Source organism: Sus scrofa, chromosome 14, assembly GCF_054392235.1.
Source record: "Sus scrofa isolate SSC_HxYL_T2T_F1_AM1 chromosome 14, Sscrofa_HxYL_maternal_Yorkshire_Landrace_v2.0, whole genome shotgun sequence".
Taxonomy (NCBI): Eukaryota; Metazoa; Chordata; class Mammalia; order Artiodactyla; family Suidae; genus Sus; species Sus scrofa.
In genome coordinates, this window is record NC_139396.1 from 145212963 (window position 1) to 145228835 (window position 15873).

Sequence of the window (15873 nt, forward strand, 5' to 3'; positions counted from 1 at the left end):
GCTTTTCCCATTTCCAATCCACACAGAAGTTAAAGGTTTTTAACGACAATAGTAACATGCTCATTAGCAGGTGCGATAACCAGGCTAAGTGGTGCCTTCACTTTCTCCCTCCTCACCAATCTGCAGGACATAAAGCCAGGCACGGTGCACATCCTCAGGGCACCATCCAACCCAAGTCCCTACTATGCCACTGGGGTTTTTCTGGGGGTGTTTGTAAAAATTCACAAGGAACTTTACCTAAAACTTCCCAGGGAAGAGAGATCCCATTGTGGCTCAGTGGGTTACAAACCCAACTTGTATCCATGAGGATGTGGGTTGGATCCCTGGCCTCACTCAGTGGGTTAAGGATCGGGTGTTGCCGTGAACTGTGGTGTAGGTCACAGATGTGGCTCAGATCTCGAGATGCTGTGGCTGTGGCATAGGCTGACAGCTGCAGCTCTGATTCGACTCCTATATGGGAACTTCCATGTGCCACACGTGAGTCCCTAAAAAGCAAAACAAAGAAACAAAAACTTCCCAGTGGAGAAGACAGATGTATACGGATGTCCTGAACTCCATTCCGTGCCCTCTTGCATGTCACCTCCAGCCCACCCCTGCTGCTTCTCTTCACTCCCTGACACTCCAGAACTTTCAAACAGGCAGGAACATGGGCAAAAGGAAGTGCCTGCTCCCACACCTTGGGTGGGACTACATTTCTACACTGCTCCCCAGGCTGAGGTGTCCTGGTGCCCAGCCAGGGAGGCTTAGTTGAAAGAACATAGCTTAATTTGTATTATAATGTGATTTCACCTACAGTCACATCTCCCAGGTTTATTTTGCAGGGAATGGGGAGAGACATGCTCATATACACAGCACAGCGGTTTACAGGGTAGCCCAGGTGCTGAAGGGGATCCACACGGAAGGGATACTGGTATCGATACTGGAGTCAGAGGTCAAGCATTGGGACTACTATTTAACATGCTTTTCTGGTGTAATAGAGACAGTAATGGAAGCAGCATTGTAAGGTTGCTGGGAGGATAAAAAGTGATAGCCTGTGCAAAGCACTCAGCACAGCCCTCAGCCCAGAGCAAGTACAGTGGAACAGTGTTGGAATGCTGACCTTCTGATGCTGACGAAGGGGCCTGGTGGTCCTAGAGCTCATGATGTTCACGGGCTCTCGATGGCCAACTGTCCCAAAAGACATGCCTATAGGTCTCACGTAGAAGCAGTGGTTCTCAATTGGGGTCAATTTTCCTGCCAGGTGTCAAGGGGCAGTGTCTAGAGACATTACCAACTGGGAGGTAGGGGGTTCTACTGGCGTCTGGTAGGCAGAGGCCAAGGATGCTGTTGACCACCTTCCAATGACTACCCTACAGGGCAGTGCCCCATATCTAAGAATCATCAGCCCAGATGTCAGTGGCACCAAGGTTACATAACCTGGCTATGGCTACGTCTCTTGAAGTGTGATTCTCAGGCTACCTGCAGAATAAGCTTGGAGAACCAGTTAGAAATGTACAGACTAGGAGTTCCCGTCATGGATCAGTGGAAACAAATCGGACTAGCATCCATCAGGATGCAGGTTCGATCCCTGGCCTCACTCAGTGGGTTAAGGATCCAGTGTTGCTGCGAGTTGTGGTGTAGGTCGCAGACACAGCTCAGATCTGGCATTACTGTGGATGTGGTGTAGCAGCACAGCTCCGATTCGACCCCTAGCCTGGGAACCTCCTTATACCACAGGTGCAGCTCTAAAAAGACAAAAACAAAACAAAACAAAACAAAACAAAACAAAACAAAAGAACAGACTGAACCCTGGACCTAATCAGACCTTCCAGGGCTCCCTGCTGATTCATGGGGCTCCATCCTCGTGCGATGCTTTGGAAAGCAGCCTTCATGGACCTCCCCAGACCCACATCCTCCTTCTCTCTTGCTGTTTCCAGGACTGATTGAGGAAGACTGCAGTAACACTGGAAGCTGCTTCAGGTACTAACACATCTCTCTCCCAGGTTGCAGAATGTGCTGGGGGTGGTGAGTCAGGGAAGGGGGCTGTCATCAACTTAGAAGCCGGAAGGAATCTGTGAGATCACCAGTCTAACCCCTTCTTTTTGCAAAGAAGGAAACTGACATCATTAAGAGAAAAAAAATCCATACTTGGTCAGATTCCAGAGTGGGTCACTCTTTGGTTTATTTCCTATTTTTTTTCATCTTAATCAAAGTCACATAAAGAGGAAGTGGAGGAGGAAAAACTGCGTGGCAGGAGGTGGAAAGTGAGGGACCTGGTAGCTGGAAAGGTGAGAATAATGTGCCTTATTGGAAGAGGAGCAGCAAGAGAGGGATTTTAGGATCTAACTCTTAGTCAGTAAGTGGTGAGCCCTTGACCCCTTCCTCTGTCATCCTAAAGCAGCTGTGTCATCCTAAAGCAGCTGTGGCTCCTGCACACGGGGAGGTGACTTCAGCAGACAAGACTGTCAGCTGTGATCAACCAGGAAAATATCACTGGCCGTATTTTCTTATCCTCCCTTTCAAAAAGGAAAAGTAAGAATATCATCAGCCTTGGGATATCACATAAAAAGGCAGACATCTTTCACATGTTTTTACTCAGCAAGACCACTATCCAGGGAAAAATGTTATGTTCTTCTCATTGACACACACAGATACACACATATACACAACAGATATATATATATACATACACACACAGAGACACACATGTATACACATGCACACACATGTACACAATATACACATGAATACACATATATATATAACATACACATACAAACACGTGTGTGGAGTTTTTGCAAAGACAGCATAGACAACACACCTATTTTCCCCTCCTTCAAACCTATCTGCTCAAAGAGCTTTCAGAAAAGGCAGCTCTAAAGCAATCCATCAGGCCCGCTGGAAATAGAAGTCACAGCCCCTGCCCTCAAGGGGTTTCAAATCTGGAAGAGGGCAGGTGAAGCCTCCATGAGGATGGCAGGAGAGAATCCTTCAACCCAGATGAGGCTGCATGGACCAAGTTCAGCTATGATCTTAGCGGGGTGGGGCGTGTGTTGTTAGAGGGCCGTCCTTGTGTTCCCCCTCTGCCTGGAACAGCCTCCTGACCCCAGTCTGGATTCAGGCGAGTCCCAGAGCCTCCTACCCCAGACACAGTGAGGAATCTCAAGGCCTCAAGGATTCCCCAGTCCTTGCCCTCCCTTCCACACCTCCTCTGTCCCAAATTCCCTCAAAGGGGAGCCTTCCTGGCATGCCATGCCCAGAGCCAGGCTTCCACAGTGATCATCCCCCCATGGAAGGAAAGATCTGGTTCTCCTTCAGAGGAAGAAGGCACGTTCCACCCCACAGGAGCACCCTGCCCAAGTCGAAGAGACGGGCTGATGGGGGAGTAATTCCCCTGCCAAGGGACCACGGCTCCACCAGCTTTACCGTGTGCCAGGAGGTCACAGGGCGGAAGTGTTGACCCCATGCTTAGAGCACAAGGGGGAGGACCATGCACTCTGCGGTCAAAGAGAATCTAGTCCAGATTCTCTGACTGCCATTTAATAGCTATAAAAAATGATGCACATTATTAAAAGTAGGTGCCTACTTTCTTAATTTCTTGGTTCACCGATGCATTATCTCTTTCTTCTTCTCCAGGTGATAGAACCATGATTTTCCTTTAGGTAGAAAGCATCTAACTACCAACCCCATCTGTAGCTCTAGGTGGGCTACAGGTGGGCACGCAGTCAGCATACTCCATTCTCTCAGCCACACTGATCAAATCAGCATGACACATGACCCAAGTCAGACCAAGGAGATTCAATGCTGGGATTTGAAGTTGGGAACCTCTGAGAAGGAAATCTTTCTTTTTACCATATTTGAAATTGAGAAGATATAAACCTGAGGTCTCTGGGGCTGTCACAAGAAGAAAGCCCACCAACACAGCAGAAAGTAGAATCAACACAGTGAAATGGTGTCCTGATGACATCATGAGGACCCTAGATCCAGCTGTGCCTAAAGCATTAGAATTTCTACTTACATGAATAAATTCCTATTTGCCTTATACCAGTTGAACCTGGGCGCTAAACATCTGCAACCATGAGTCCTCAGTAATACACTCTCCAAGCCTATGTTTCTTCATATTATAACAGAGATAATGCCAGTCTTTTTAATCTCCTGTGGTTGTGGTGAAGTTTAATGAAGATAGGACAACAAATAGCAAGTGTGGGCCTTTAATATCAGTTTCTCATAGGTAAGAAACTCAACTAGATTAGATTAGAAGTTGTGGCAGAAACAATCATGTTTATCAAACAATCCATGCACTTCTCTATGTCTCCCAGCCCTGCCGCCTTTAAGTGAGGCTATATGATCGGTCCTGGCCAATGAGCAATAACCAACATTGCAGAGCTGGTGTTTGACCCTCCAACTCTCATCTCTTGCCAAAGTGACCAAGAAGCTTCCCAAAGAGATTATGGCACCACAAGATCAAAGCAGCCAGAATCACTGAGTTACTGTGTAAAGGAAAACTGGCTGGAGAGTTGTTAGCCCATATCTGCTGTGTGAAGCCACTGTGATATGGGGAGTATTTGTTACTACAGCATAGCCCTTCCTATACTGACTAACAGAGCTGTCTTCCAAAGAAAGACTCCCACAGCCAGGCAGATGAATTTAGTGAACACCCAAGCCTGCAAGAGGGGCAACCCTTCCAAGGAGGTGGACACTTCACCCCCAAGACCAACTTCACATCTACTTTTGCAGAAGGGCTGCCCATGCCATCTCCCAAGGTTCCACTTCAAATCTGTCAAGTGCTATGGCAGGCTTGAGCTATCAAGCAGAGGGAATCCATGGCTGGGAGGAGGCGCAGAGGTTGCCAACGCCTTGCCAAAGTTCTTAGGATTAAATGTTAAATGCTAATTTCTTACTATGACTCAGAAAACCCATTATGACTCAGAAAACCCATTACTTGGTGCTGCAATTCATGCGTGGCCCCCTCAGTCACCACAACTCCACCTCACTGACCTTCCAACAATTTCTGAAATATGCAAGCCTCCTTACTTCCCCAGGGCTTGTTCACAGGCTGTGGCCTCATTTCACATGCCCTTCACATACGTGGTTCCTTTTTGTCTTTCAAGTCTGCATCTCTCTGGCTTGTCCTTAGGTCTTCTTGACCTCTCTCTTGGAAGCAAGTCCCCTCAATGTTGTCCTTCTCAGCATCCTTCCTGCTTTCTCCTCCCTCCTCCACCATAGTTCCCTCTTCCTCTTCTTCTTCATCAACATAACGAACAATGATTGGTGGTTTCTTATGCACTGGGTGGAACTCTAAGCTCTACATGGATGAATTTAATCTGGCAACAACCCTAGGTACCAATCAGGAATCTTGATTTCACCAATAGAAACAAAACCTATTTAAGTCAAAAATACACTTATGGGAGGGATGTTGAGTAGCTCACAAAATCAGTGGGATGCCTGGAACCAAGCAAGACCAAATGGTCAGAACCCCAGCCCTGATCAAACCATGGGCAGGAACTGGTGAAGAATGACTGCCACCAGTGCTAGACATGGGTCACCATGGCTGTCTGGATATACTCACTGCTGCCTCTGCCAGCTGTAACTGTCCTTGCGCCTCTGAGGCACTTCCTTGCTTGAGTCAAAGTCTTTGAGCAGAAGCATCCAATTTTCCAAGCTAAGACCAAGGCCCTTTCCAGGCTGCCCAGGGGCTAGATATCATCTGCTTATGTCAGCATACATGAACAGAAGCAGGGCTGCCTGGTAAGAGGCACAGTGGGAGATTCACAAAGCTTAAGAAGTGGCCAATATCACACTTCCATCATGTCTCAGCAGAGACGAATCTGACCATGTAACGATGAGGACGGAGGTTCGACCCCTGGCCTTGCTCAGTGGGTTAAGGATCCAGTATTGCTGTGAGCTGTGGTGTAGGTTGCAGACGTGGCTCAGACCTGGCATGGCTGTGGCTGTGGCATAGGACAGCAGCTACAGCTCTGATTTTACCCCTAGCCTGGGAACTTTCCTATGCCACAGGAGTGGCCCTACAAAGTCAAAAAAAAAAAAAAAAGAAAGAAAGAAAGAACATCCAAATCACAGTTTTTAAAAATCCTTGCCAACACCAATGCCACCACCCCAACCACTGAAAAAATATGTTGAACAAATAAGGACTCTCCACTTGAAGAGAGGTCAAATTATTATGAGGGTATCCATCCTTTCCAGTCTCAATCTACTGATGACGGCAGGTAGGGGGGTTTCCCAGATGGAGGTCTGCAGCCTGCGTTTCTCATGGACGTGTAGCTGCTGACAGCAGAGCCAGATGGCAGCGATTTCTAGGTCTTGCTGCTCGAAGTGTGTCACCTGGGAGCTTGTTAGACATGCAGCCTCTCAGGTCCCACTCCCATCGGCTGAATCCAGATCTGCATTTTAGCAAAAGCCCCAGTGATTGATGAAAGTTTGGAATGTCCTGTTGCAGCACCCGTGATTCTCAGCCTCACCCATGCTGGAATCACACGGGCAATTTTTACAAAGTCTCGAGGCCGAAACTTACTCCCAGAGATTCTACTGCAATTGTTTCCCAGGTGTGGCGTGGGCATTGAAATTCTGAAAACTCCCCATATAACTTTAATGGAAATCCAAGGTCAGCAACAACTTAGAAACGCATGATTCTATTCAATCCAGCACTCTCTCGGATAAAGCAACATCCTTACTGTGTCAACCCAGGCCATCATTTTTCAACCTCTCCCTCCTCAAGGGCCCCTGAGCATCCTCTAATCTAGAGGCCCATTCCTGTAGAAGTCGCCCCCAGCTCATTATTCTAGATCTCAGTGCTTTAATTCTTTTTCCCATAAGCATTCGAATTTAATAAAGCAGTGAAAGGCACTCAGAAGTCCCAGCGTCAACCCTCCCATTTTACAGATGAGTGAACTGAGGCACACAGAGAGGAACTGAGTTTCCCAGCATAATGAGGACCTGAACTCTAACCTCCCAATTTCCCCGGCAGCCACTTTTCATTGCGCGCACTCCCTCTCCAGCGAAGGGCACTTATGAAAAAGGATGCTTGATGGTTGTCTGGTCAAAAGTTCATCACCAAAGTGTTTATTATTAATAATGAGGTTAAGAGCTTCAAAGCCAATCCAGTGCCTGTGGCTCCCATGAAAGCCATTTTTCAGTCGGTCCTCATCTAATTACTGGTCGGTTCAGTAATTGGAAACAGGCTCTATCCGACGGTCAGGGTTTCAGGAAATGGAAACCTCTAATACAATTCTGCCTGGGAGGAGTCAGCTGCCATGATCGTGGGCAGCTGGGACTTTCACACGGCCTGCCCTGGGGAGCAGGCACAGAGAGCATACTCCAGGAGAAGTGGGAAACACGGGCTGAAAAGACAAGATCGCTGAGGTCAGGAAGGGTTATGGTCCCACCAGGAAAGCCGAGCGCTGGGCTCCTGTGCTGCGGGGACTTTGTGTTGGGCCAGTGTTCCAAGGACCATTACTAAGTCCAAGGTTAGGCAAGCCCCTCCATGGTGTGGTTGATTTGGGGTCTTGAAGCTACGCTTACTGAGTAGGTGCTGGGTACGAAACTGTGCCCTGTTTATAGTGCCCATTTAATCCTTGAATCCATTCCAGGAGGTAGGTACCCTACTTTTATTTTATTACAGTGATTTTTATTTTTTCTATTACAGTCGGTTTACAGGTTCTCTGCTTTTGACAGAGGAGGAAACTGAGGCTAAAAGTGGTTTGAGTCACTTGCCTGTAGCCCCTCGGATGGGGTGGAGCCTGGATCCATCTGATCCCAAGGCCATTGGAGCCCAGAGCTCTCACACCCACCAGGCTCCCCTGTCCATCCTTTCTGGCTGCAAGAATTTCAGTTCCTAATCAGGAGCAGCCTGGTCCTCACAGGTGGACGTAAGCAGAAGGTTCCATCAGAGCAGAAGGGCAGCTGCCGGTCAGAGGAAAGAAGAAAACAGCCTCCACGGTGTGAGCAGCACAAATGCTTGTGGAGTGCCCTCAATGTGACTGGGCTGACCTGGAAGCTGCCAACCCCGGCATCTGCCGCAGCAGCTCAAGTTCACTGCAGTGGGACCGTGAGATCACCACCACCACCACCACGTGCGCCATCTGGCCTTCCAGGGGCAAAGATCCCGCCACCACTGTCTGCAGCTGAGCAGGTCTCCGGCGGCTACTATTTAACAAGTTCATGGCTCAGCGGTTCCAGAGATGGATTACTCGAAGCCCCACACTCGGGTGCCAGATTTTCTGCCACACCAGCTGCAGGTGGGTTCTTAGGGTTGCCATCAGCCTTGTTAACAGGACCTGATCTGTAGATCATCGTTTGCCCATCTGGTGCCACCAGCTGGGCTGCCAGAGGCCAGGGGATTGATTTTTCAATCTCCCTCTCCCTCTCCCTCCCTCTCTGCATTTTTATTCCAAGCCAACTTTCTCAGCATTTCAAAACCCCCTACCTCATTTCATCCCATTTGGTCCTCGTTTTCAAGCCCAACCTCAAATGTGCATCAGCGAGAGGAAAATGCTCTTTTTGGTCTGATCAAGCAGGTGGAACTAATTCAGGCCCACCCTCCTTATTTCCTGAGACTGCACAGAATGTTCAAGAAGGCCAACACATGGCAGAGAATTGGCGCGAGAGGAAGAAGGAAGGCCATCTGGACGTTGCCGAAATCTGCCCATGCAGGTCACTGCAGAGTCATCTCCATCCCTAACCTCAAGGACACTTTTGGCCTCAGGACTTCCCTGGAATCATCTACTGCTCCTTTCTCATTTTTTAAATTTTTTTCTTTTTTTTTTTTTTTAGCTGCACCCACAGCACGTGGGAGTTCCTGGGCCAGGGATCAAACCCATGCCACGGCAGCAACCTGAGCTGCTGCAGTGACAACGCCAGATCATTAACCTGCTGAGCCTCCAGGCCACTCCTCCTTTTTCATTTTAGACTGAAGATATACTGAGGCTATCCTGGCATTGCTTATCAAGACTCTTTAGGAACCATTTCTTCTCTGAGGTCCTATGGCCTCCGACACGAGTCTCCTCTGCTCTCGGCCCCCGCAAACACATCTGTGTGGCCACTTCACCAGAGCTCAGCCTGCCAAGCAGGAAGTCAAGCCCCTCATGGGGTCTCCCCATGGCTACACCGTCCCCTCCTCCCCTCTTAGTCACCTCCTGCCTGCATCCCTGAGAGTCTTCTGGTCAGAGACATAGATGGATAGGGTCTTGCTTGCATAAGCTCTATTCCTCCCAGAATATTTTTCTCCTATACGAGTCCTTTCTGGTCCCCAAATAGTCGAGGCTATTGAAATCCAAAGGCCAGGGAGAGAATTCTTTTTTCTTCTCCTTTTTGTCATCACAGGAAGGGACATGAGACAAGACAAGTCTGGGAGAAGAATGGAAGAGTCAGGAAGGAAAAAGAAAGAACAAGTCAGTTGATAGTTTCAAAATACGTGCCCACTACAGATTATTAGCCAGTCTCAGAAATGTGGGGCAAGTCGCCCAGAGACACAGACCACTTGCTGATGAGACAGGGTGAGCCAGAAATTAGCATCAAGAAGATGAGATGTGAGGATTCAGACAGCTTTCATCCAGCGCGTCCGGCTGTGAGTCAGAATCCCCTGACCCCCCGCAGAGAATGTGACTTGAACACAAGCCCCAGGAAATTGTTCAGCTGCAATTCTGTCCTCTTTGGAAACAATTTTCCAGAGGAACATGCTAAGGCCCAGCAAGAAGAGGCTCTCAGGGAGCCGTCGTGTACGATACATCTCTGGATTAGAATCTCTGTCCAAAGAAATCGAGACGATTCATAGCAAAGTCATGGCATCAAGGCTAAAATATGGGGCTCTGGGTTCTTTCCCCCAGAAGCCAGCCTACTGTGTCCCTCCTCCCTGTTCACTCCTGGCTACAAAAAAATGTTACCCATTTTGACATTTATTCCCCAAAAATTATCCAGGAGGCCAGTAGGGTTGCAAGAGGAATGGAAGAGCATATGCCCAGATGTGCCTGCCGTGAGCAATAAGTGATATAAATACAGGGAGTCCCCATTGTGGCACAGCAGAAACAAACCCCACTAATATCCATGAAGATCAGGGTTTGACCCCTGGCCTCGCTCAGTGGGTTAAGGATCCGGCGTTGCCGTGAGCTGTGGTGTGGGTCACAGATGTGTCTCGGATCCCGAATTGCTATGGCTGTGATGTAGGCCGACAGCTGTAGCTCTGATTCGCCCCCTAGCCTGGGAACTTCCATATGCGGTGAGTGCGGCCCTAAAAAGAAAAAAAAAGAAAGTGATGCAAATACGTAGTCTGCATCTGTCTGTCCCACCAGGGGGTGTATGTGTACAGGTGTTGGGGACAAGGACACTAAAGATAATCCAAAAACACTAATCTGACCAGTAATTAATTACTTGATTAGTCCTAGGCAGGTACTGGACAACGTCATAATTTTTTTTTATTTCAGTAAGCAAATAAATGAATTCCTCCTATGTACCCACCCACCCCCATGCTTGGGCAGGAGAATACAGGTGTAAAGACATCCTACCAGGCCCCTATGCTCTGGGAATTGACATTTTTATGGGAAAAAGAAGTAAATATGAAAATATAGACATTGATTCTTAGATGTGAAAAAGGGCATCACGAAAGCAAAGCAAAAGGCTGAGCTAGAACAGGAGTCGGCAAATTTTCTCCAAAAAGGGCCAGATGGTAAATCTTTTATGCTTTGTGGGCCATATGGTCTGTGTCGCAACCACTTGGCGCTGCCGCTGTAACCCCAGCTCAGCCACAGTCAACAGGTGAAGGAATGGCCGGGCCGAGGGCCAACAAACGTTATTTACAAAAGCCAGCTGCAGTCAGATTTGGGCCATGTAGCCTGATAACCCTGAGCACCGCGCAGAGGGTAGAGGGTAGAGAGGACATCCCTGAGAAGGTGGCGCTGAAGCTGAGACTTGCAGGGTCTTGAGGAAAAGCAGCCCGAGGAAGTGAGGGGAGGGTGTGCCCCAGGCCAGAGCCGGCTGAGAGCCAGGGCAGGGGCAGCAGAACTGGTAGCAAGACAGCGAGCGGGGGTGGGGAGGCTGGTAAGGAGGTGAAGGACCATAGGCATCACCAGGGACCCTCTGTGGGCTGTAGAAGGAGTCGGAATTTTTTTTTTTTTTTTTTTTTTTGTCTTTTTAGGGCCACACATGCAGCATATGGAAGGTCCCTGGCAATAGAATCAGCTGCAGGTCACAGCCACAGCCACAGCCAAGCCTGATCCAAGCCGCATCTGCAACCCAAGCCGAAGCTTACAGCCACACCCGATCCTTAACCCACTGAGTGAGGCCAGGGATCTAACCCAGATCCTCACAGACACTACGTCAGGTTCTTAACCCGCTGAGCCGCAATGGGAACTCCAGGAGTCAGAATCTTATTCCAAGTACAACAGAAAGCCATGGACTGTTTTAAGCAAAGGATGGACATGATCTGTACATGCTGGGTTCATTTATTCAGCAAGTACTTAGGAAGCCCCCACGATGTGCCAGACACACAGCATAAGGAGCCAGGAATACGGGAAAATCATAGACACATGTGCCCACCAGGAGCCCATGATCTCGTCAGGAGCAGTGTCAGTCTATTCAAAACTATGCTTGTAAAAAGTGCTATGAAGGAAGTTAAAAACAGAATCGGGGGGGGCGGGGGGATGGACTGGGAGTTTGGGATTGGTGGATGCAAACTATTACATTTAGAATGGATAAGCAGGAGTTCCCTTCATGGCACAGCAGAAACAAATCCAACTAGGAATGATGAGGATGCGGGTTCGTTCCCTGGCCTTGCTCAGTGGGGTAAGAAGGATCTGGCGTTGCCTGAGCTGTGGTATAGGCCAGCAGCTGCAGCTCCAATTTGACCCCTAGCCTGGGAACTTCCAAACAGAAAAAAAAAAAAAAAAAAATACAGAAGGAGTTTCCATCGTGGCTCAGCAGAAATGAATCCAACTAGTAACCATGAGGTTGCAGGTTCAATCCCTGGCCTCGCTCTTTGGGTTAAGGATCTGGCATTGCTGTGAGCTGTGGTGTAGGTCACAGACGCAGCTCGGATCTGATGTTGCAGTGGCTGTGGCATAAGAAAAAGAAAAAAAAAAAAAAGCTACAAAAATATATCCTCTCAAAGTTCCAGAAGCAGAAGGTAAAATCTGAAATCGAGGTGTTGGCAGGGCCATGATGCCCCCATAAAGGCTCTAGGGCAGAACCTTCCATGCGTCCTCCTGGCTTCTGGTTGTTGGCAATCCTTGGCATCCCCTGGCTTGCATGCATCTCTCCAGCCTGCCTTCTCACAGCTTCCTTCTCTCTGTGTGTCTCATGTCCTCTTCTTCTTCTTCTTTTTTTTTTTTTTTTTTTTTTTTTTGTCGTCTTTTTGCCATTTCTCGGGCTGCTCCCGCGGCATATGGATGTTCCCAGGCTAGGGGTATAGTCGGAGCTGTAGCCACCAGCCTACGCCAGAGCCACAGCAACGCGAGATCCGAGCTGCGTCTGCAACCTACACCACAGCTCACGGCAATGCCAGATCCTTAACCCACTGAGCAAGGCCAGGGATCAAACCCACAACCTCATTGTTCCTAGTCGGATTCGATAACCACTGAGCCACGATGGGAACCCCCTCATGTCCTCTTCTTATAAGGACACCAGTCACAGGGTTTAAAGCCCACCTAAATCTAGTATAACCTCATTTTAATTACATGTGCAAAGAATCTATTTCCAAGTTAAGGTCACATTTTGAGGTTCTAAATAGACCTGAGTTGGCGGCGGGGGGTGGGGGGGGACCACAATTCAACCCTCGACAGGATTGGAGGTCAAGGAAGAGTAGGATGAGATTTATGTTACAAAATATGACTCTGGCAGCAGGGTGAGAATGGATGAGAGTGAGGGCGCGAGAGGGCAGGGGTCAGTGGGGAGGTGATGGAGAGAAGGGGGCAGACTTAAAATCTGTCTTGAAAGTTGAGCTGACGCAGCTGGCCATGGAGCAGATGTGAGGGACAAACAAGAGGGGTCGAGACTGTCTGGCCCTTCTTTGGACACCTGGCTGGCTGGGCCATGGGATCATACCCACATCGGGAGTAGGCGATGACGTGGGCAGTGCTCCGGAAATACCCACGAGTTGACGGCTGGCTCCGGAGCGAGCATATCCGCTGCCAGGACAGGCATCGTAGAAGCAAGCACAAGACCCCTTTCTCTGCTTTGCAGCTGACACCTCCAGGCTCAGCCTTCAGCTGGCACAGTGGCTTCCACCCCGCAGGAGAAGCAGAGAGCAGACCTGTGCTTCCCGACCCGCTCCAGCCCAGGCACCCCAGGCTGGGTGTTTGGGTGACTGTTGTTGCTGCAGTTTCCGCGTCAGTCTGCCTCATCAGCCTCCAGGACCCCCAGAGGTTCACATCTCACTTCTCAGCTCTGGACGAGAGCTGGGGCTGAACGATGGATGGGAGGGAGCAGGAGGAGAAGGCCAGGTCCTCAGACTTTTTAGGGTCCCTGCTGGGAAAGATCTGGAGTCACAATATGGGTGACAGAAGCAGGCCGCAGGGGAAAAGTGGTACACAGACATCAAAATAAGTCCTGTGTCCACTGAAGAAGACTTCTCTGAGGCAGTATCCCAGGGGACTGGCTTTTAGAAAGGGGACACTCTGTATGTGCTCCTTGCCTGTTCTTCGATGAGTAGCCTTGAAGCAGTTTTGTGACCGTGAGAAGAGTTTGTGGCTGCAGGAGAATAGTGGCTTCTGGGAAGCGGCCAAAGGGAGGAGAGAGAAGCCCCTAGGCACATGTACACACAGGATGTAACACACACACACACACACACACTGCTCAGCGGGCTGCCTTTTGATTTTGTGCTTTGAGAATGCTGGTGCTACAAAACTTGAATCCAGATCAGATTGATCCTCCAGATCCAAGCCTCCTGATTACAAGCAATTCGGGGGACGGAGGAACAGATTGTACAAGACCCCAAAGATGCCAACAGCCAGAGCCAGGTGTGGGGAACCACAGAATAACTAACAAGATTTCTTGAGATCATTTTTTTTCTTTTTTTGGCCTTTTAGGGCTGCACCCACAGCATATGGAGCTATAGCTACAGCACCCCAAGCTAGGAGTCCAATCAGAGCTACAGCTGCCAGCCTACACCACAGCCACAGCAACGCGGGATCTGCACCGCATCTGCAACCTACACCACCGCTGATGGCAACACCAGATCCTTAACCCGCTGAGCGAGGCCAGGGATCGAACCCACAACCTCAGGGTTCCTGGTCAGATTTGTTTCTGCTGTGCCACGATGGGAACTCCCTGACAAGATTTCTTAAACAAGTACATTGCTGGGGGAAAGAGAAATGGAGAGAAAAACTACAACTCAAAAGAAACTTAAAAGAGACTTTGCCTGCCATATGTGTCTCTTACTTGGATCCTGACCAGCTGTTTAAAAAAAAAAAAAAAATCGAGGCAACTGAACACTGACTAGAGTGACTGCTGATGTTTTTAGGTGTGATAATGGCAGGATGATTATGCTTTTCTTTTCTAAAGACTCGTTATCCTGCAGAGCTGCCTGACGAAATACTTATGGATGAAATGATACAATGGGAAGGATTTGCTCTGAAATAACCCAGGGGTGGGGGAGCGGAGAGGATACAGATGAAATCGGACTGGCCCTGAGTTGGTGATAACGGAAGGTAGGGGACGGGTGCTTCAGGCTTGTTCCACGATTGTCTGCATTTATGCTGCATTTGTGTGTGTGTTTGAAATCTGTCCACGGTGAACAGGGCTTTTGCTAAAAGACCTCTGGCCACAGACTCTCACTCTGCCACCGATCAGCTGGGGCCCTCTGGCTGCTCCTGGTTCTCCTCTGGGTAGAACTCCTGCTTCACCAGGACTAGTGTCCAACGAGAGCTCCATCGCTGCCAATTATTGCCGTGATTTAGGTGTTTGTTAGTGTTTATTCTCTGTTTCTTTGGGGACATTCTCAACAGGGCATCGGATTACTAGATTTATTTTTCGACTATGTGTCACTTCTTCCAAGAAGACTCACTTAATATCCCCATTCAGCTGAGGTGAGCATCTCCTCTGAGTCCCCCTGACCCCCAGTCTGGGCTCCCCATCCCCTGTATGTCGTAAGGGGCTGTTGACTTGTCTGCATCCTCCATTAGACTCCAAGCTGTTCCAGGCACCAAGCATGCAGTAAGCACTCTATAAAGATGGTGGCCCCTTTAGCAGACAGAACCCTGAAGGTCGGGATGCAGTAATCGGCCTTCCAAGCCTTGCTATGTCTCCGTTTTGCTGTGTGGCCCTGCATAAGAATCTCAACCTCTCTGAGCATCTTCTCCTCTATAAAGTCACACTTACAGTCACACTGCCACACAGAATGGACAGGAGTCTGGCCATGGCCCACGTGCCTCTGGTTTCCTCCTGGAATCTGCATTCATAACACAGCCCCTCTATCAGCCTTGCCTTCAGAGGGGTTGCCACCTCCAACCCGTGGGCCTTCCCTTCATGGGATCCCCTCGTGTGCCCCACAGGCTCCCCACAAGGCCTCAGGCTCTGAACAAATGCCATCGCTAAGACTCATTGTGATGGAAACCATCCACTGATGATTTTTTAAAGTGACATTTCACACAAGCCCATCACACGTCTGCCCTGCTGGCCACGTCCAGAGATGCCGGTGGTGAGAGTCACACCAGCGGAAACCTCTGCAGATGTGACACCTGCAGCCGGAAGCGGAGCTGACTTCATGAGTTGGTTTCCTGGTTCTCAGAGAGCGGCAGGCTGGGGTGGCTAAACCTTCTCCGGATTTGCCCCCCCCCCGCCCCCCCCGGCCCCCCCACCGTCTGAATCCTACCCCCGCTTCCAACAACAAACAGCTCCCTGCCCACCCTGCCTCCTCCTCCTCTCCCCCTTCTTCCTGCTGTTTTCACT